This window comes from Cyprinodon variegatus, unplaced genomic scaffold (genome assembly GCF_000732505.1).
Source record: "Cyprinodon variegatus isolate N-32 unplaced genomic scaffold, C_variegatus-1.0 Scaffold1365, whole genome shotgun sequence".
Classification (NCBI taxonomy): Eukaryota; Metazoa; Chordata; class Actinopteri; order Cyprinodontiformes; family Cyprinodontidae; genus Cyprinodon; species Cyprinodon variegatus.
Window position 1 is genome coordinate 92019 of NW_015151818.1, and position 5446 is coordinate 97464.

General features: G+C 47.4%; 1 protein-coding gene across 6 annotated transcripts in view; it reads right to left on the reverse strand.

Annotated features, from left to right (window-relative positions):
- The window catches only part of rhbdl3 (rhomboid, veinlet-like 3 (Drosophila)), a 72607-nt gene that overhangs the window by 61443 nt on the left and 5718 nt on the right, over positions 1 to 5446 (reverse strand). The gene's annotated exons all lie outside the window — the stretch shown is intronic.

Here is a 5446-nt window from a genome sequence, read left to right on the forward strand (position 1 = left end):
CATCCATCCATCCATCTTATCCGGGGTCAGGTCGCGGGGGCAGCAGCCTAAGAAGGGAGGCCCAGACTTCCCTCCCCCAGCCACTTCTTCTAGCCCCCCAGGAGGAACCCCAAGGCGTTCCCAGGCCAGCCGAGAAACATAGTCTCTCCAGCGTGTCCTGGGTCTCCCCCGGCCCCCCCCCCCAATGGGACGTGCCTGGAACACCTCACCAGGGAGGCGACCAATATCTCAAAGCAATTATTCTGGGACATCATTACTGGAAGTAAAACTGTCATGATTTTAGCACTGATGGCTTGATTTCTCATTTCCTTCACCTGTCTAGCTCTGCCCTGTTTCTCATCACTGCTCATCTGATCCACCTGCTTCTATTTAAACTGCTTGGTCCCAGCCATTATTCTTGAGCCTTTGGTGTAGAAAGATATAGTGATCCGATAGCCTGATCCGTTTCTGTATTCGGACCTTTGAGCCTGCCTGCCCCTGTCTGGTCTGTTAGCCTGGTCTGTCTTCAGACTCCTGTTGGATTATTCTGTGGACTGAAGCTGGATCCGGCTTTGCCCTGCAGATTATCCTGCCTTCCTCTGTCTGCTTGAATCTGATCTATCAGTCCTGCAGCCTTCTAGGCTTCAGCGTCTGCAACTCTCTGTCAGCCAAACGCCTGGAATCATCCTCATCCTCTGGGATCGGACTGTTCAGTCTAGCCAGGTTAGTGACTCACGTCCATAAGCATCCTGTGTTTCTCTACTATAGATGTTCCTGATATAGACGCCCTAGATCCGTTCTGTCATTGTTTAAATAAACGCTTTTGAACTATTCCACTGTCTGTGTTGCATGAATTCTGGGTCCTACTTTCTGAGTCATTAGAAAAACGCATATTTCCCCCCCTACAGTGGCATTGAACGTGTTCTACTGAGTAACAGGCGGCTTTGCTCCTTTTACGTTTAAGGCTGTTTGGAACTGAAGGCAGGAGGAAAGATTCCCTTCAAGAGACAGAAGTAAACTAGTTTGCTTCCCAGCTGCTCTCCATGATCCGCCCTGATGGCTGGGACCAGTGCATGGGTAGATCTGACAGGGTGCAGCGAGACGCCCCCCCCCCCTACACGCACTGCTAAACGCAGCTGCAGCTTCTCTCTCAGCCGTCAGACAGCAGCTACCTGGGATCTCTGAGGCAGCAGCAGCTCGGCAGGAGGAGGTTTAATGTCATGATGTCATCGGGTGACTGTGGTCATTCGCTGACACTGAATGATAAGGGGTGTCCGACACAAAGACAGACCTCCCTCATAGAAATAGGGAAGTCTATCGATATATATGAGGCCCTAGAGGGATTCTAGGATAAGCATGAAACCCATTCTAATCGCCCCGCCCCCCACCCAGAAACAAAATGAACAACAGATTCATTGAAAGTAAGCAGCCATGTGAAAGTGTTTAATCTCTAAGCTGCTGCTGGGGGACGCCTAGAAGGATCTGCTGGTGGCACTGGGAGCAGCGTGTTACCAGCAGAGCAGCTGGGGGCAGATAGAGCTGCCAACACACAGATCATCCAAACCAGACTAGAAGGGAGATCCGAGATTTAATCATTTCTCTGGATTAATAGTTGCTGCCTTGAGTTGCCTTTAATGATAGTCAGACTGTAAACGAAAAGCTCAGCGATCACCAGAATCAGAATCTAGCTCTGTTGCCTGAATTAACAACCATCCTTAAAAGCTCAGTTTTTTTCTTCTGCAGCCTTCATCCATCATCTTTAAAAATAAACGCCTCGTTTAGGTAGAAAAGTTGGAGTCTTTCTAGTCCAGGAGTCACCAATTAAAGATCAGCGGGTCCGAAAATCATCAACCAGTAAAGATCCAGAGGGCTTTCTATTTATAATCTGTTAGTTTAAACAGAATTTAACACTGAAATAAAATGAGTCTTTATGCCTCCATGTTATATATTGAATTTTTACATAAAAATAGAAATTTTTCAATTTTAAAATCTAAAGTGTTTTTTTTAAGTAGAGAACAACAATCGTTCAGTTTGGTTTATAGATAATTTCCTGATTCCCATATTTTCTCAAACCCCTGAACTGATGGTTTGTTCTTTTCTTTCTTTTTTCTGTCTTAATGTTGGCAGTGGGCTTTAGGCTGCCCTGCAAGGCTTTAAACCTGGGTTTAACCGGAGACTAAGCCATTCTCAAGCACATATCAAGGAGCTCATTTTGAGCCTGGATCCAGATTTATTGTTGATTCTGTTCATGGTGGAGAATCCTGCTTCACAGCAGCAGGTTGAGCCAAACATCCTCTAAATGTGCAGGGTCATCTTTGAGCACGCCATTTCACTTTTCTTTCACCAGTTCACCGCAGTTCTTCCAGCAGTCCACACTTTCTCTGCTCTCTTTTTCTCATGGTCTTCTCCTTCTTTCCCATCGCCCGGCTTGCCACAGGTTTGCCTGCTGTGTCTAAAAGTAGCAGCAGCAGCAACCCAGACTGACAGCTCATTGGCTCATTTGGATCACGTGCAGCCTGGAGCCGGACGCTCCCCAGGGCTTTACCGTATTAACTGGAGAAGAGGCGCAGGGGAAGTTAGACACTACCTTCAGACAACATGCGGTAATTTATAAATGTTTTAAATCAGTTTGGGTCTGGATCAGCCAGCAGGTGGATCTGGATTCGCACCGCGGTCCGCTAATCCCTGATCTCTGGTTTAAGGAAAACTTCTACATAAAGAGTTTTCTGGTTAGAGCAAGATAAAGACACTAAAGTGGAGATTAAAATCAGGAAAACATCCAATGAATGAAGTTCTGTTCAGTATCAGAGGGAGGAATGATAGAAATTGGCCATTCTGGACAAACCCCCCCCCCCCCGATCTGCCCACTTGCTTGAGGAGATGGAGAACATGAAAGGCAGACCTGAGGTTTGCTCTCCTCGAAGGAGGGAAGCACTGACACAGCAACCGAATCCTCCTTAGGGAGGGGTCAGCGGAGGGAGGGGGGGGGGGACATAGCGGTGCAGCGTTTCTGGAACTCAAACACCTTTAGTCACATGGGAGTTGGTGAAAGCAATATGAAGGATTAGGTCACTGATCCAACTGCCAGCTGAGCCCCACAGAAAGACCTGAGCCCATGTGACCGCATGCTAACGCTAACTGCAGTAGAGCTGCTCAATAGATGAAATCATCATCACCATCCACTGCAACAGCGATGCATGGAGGGCTGCAACTCTGATTGCAGCTTCTTCTGTGTAAAAAGTTTCTATTTGCAGTAAAATATTTAACCAGCTGATGTTTTACCTGCGTCAGATCATAAAAGCGGTTAAAGTTCATCAACTTTGGAGAGACTGTAATAATAGAAAGAGCAGACTGACTGAAATATGGACAAATCATAATATTAATGCCGACCATTCAGCACTATTTGCACTTCTCTAAACCTTCCACATCGATGACTTTAAACCGGTTTTTCTTTCCACCTTCACTGTTTACATTCTGATCTCTGCTGCACTTTATAAATGGAAATGTTCATTTCACTGCTCAGCTGCTCAGTCACTGTTGATAGCTGCAGGCATCAAATGTCATATCGTATAAACTCTGCGTAAATCATATGATAATAAAGTCTCTGAGTCAAAGAAGCCAAAGTAACCAATCAACTATGGATCCATTAAGGAGGAACTTGGTCCTGGAACAGGACAGGATGAGAAAAAGGATTTTCCAGATCTTGCTGAAAGTTAGATAGAGAAGTAATGGTTGCTAACGGCTCCCAGGCAGGATGTTTCCCAAAGAAACTGGTGTTTCATTTTTTAGAAGATTCAGACAGAGTTGCACTTTAAGCTACATGAACTTATTTTATCTCCGATTGTTTGTGAAAGTTGCAGATAACATCTGATCCGTCCGTCTCTCAGCTCCTTTAATTCAGACTGTTGGTAACTTTGAATCCCAGTTTTCCTCCAGATGAGCTCATGACGGGTCGACCCTTTCCTGGACCACAGAACGGACCTGACCTCTGACCTCTGGCCAGACTGGGACTGACAGGTGACACATTAAAATGACCTACAGGACCTTTTTTCTCTCAAGCCGGGCGTACGCTGTGGGATTGTTTTCAATCGTTGCACGCAGCTACAGCTCGTCATACAGTGTGAGTTAACAGCGATGTTTGTGCAGCACGACGCTCTGATGCCATCTACCTGCTCACTCTGTACGTCTAAAAACCAGGTGGGACTCAGCTCCGCAGTGAGATGGCGCTACTCGGACTCGTCTATCTGAAGCCAAACCAGTAGCAGAGGAACATGAAGCTCACTAGAGTGAAACGCGCTGCCTTGGATATTTGGGTAATTTAGTGCTGAAAGCCCTAAAAAGAAAAGGAGACGACGTATTTGGACAAAGACATGGCTGAGCTAACGTGGCTACTACGGTCTGACAGTTTGACAGGAAGAACTCCATTTCACTCATTGCCCCCCCGCCATGATGCTGGGTTTACATCTGAGAGGAAGAAGAAGAAGAAGAAGAATCCTATTTAGCCCACTGAGCGATTTGCCCACGATGGTTCTCGTGATTCCTGATGGGGAGGGGGTCGTTAGAGACTGACCGCCCCTCGCTACCCCCTGTTCACTACACCACACACCATCAGGCTAAAGGTCGGACCAATCGAAAGATTCTCGCACTACTGGAAAATCGCACAGTGTTCGCCCGGCTTCAGTTAGAGGCGGATTTACAGACAGACCAAGGTGCCTGGAGACACTTTTGGAGGACCGCCATCCCTCAGCACCAGAAGGCGGGGCTCTAATACCTCATTTACACGACCCTTGGAAAACCGATCCATGCCGAGACCGGTCCGAGCTCAGTTAACCAGGCCGAGCTCGGTTCTGACGACCGTTTACACATCACGCTATCTCAGTTCCTTGACTCCTCGCCTCCTAGTGACGATCTGCGGTATTACTGCCAGTATTGAAGGAGGAAATCAAGCCGTTGGTGGCGGTAATGCACCAAGAGTTGTTTGCCAACCGCCATAAAACACAAGAAGAAGACAAAGAAGGAGGGAATCAAGCAAATCAAAATGGCGGCGCCCGTCACATTCAGAAAGTTATTATTGCTGTACACCGGTGTTTGCGGAAGGTCAGGCGAAGACGGCAACCTTTCATGGATTTACTTGAGAAAGTAAATTTATAGTTATAGTTGTTCTTCTTCTGTCTTGTGTTGGTTGGCAAGCAACTTCCGGAGGGGCATTACCGCCACCTACTGGAATGGAGTGTGAATCGGATGTGCAGCCAGACGAAGATGACGTGTTCTGATCATGCGCTGTTGTTATCAGAGAACAGAGCCATGGAAAAACCAAGCCCAGCCCACCTGCTGAACTGGTCTGCAGTTATCGCGGTCCGGTTGTGTCTAGCTCGCTCGGTCCGGTTGAGTCTAGCTCGGTCCGGTTGTGTCTAGCTCGGTCCGGTTGTGTCTAGTTCGGTCCGGTTGTGTCTAGCTCGGTCCGGTT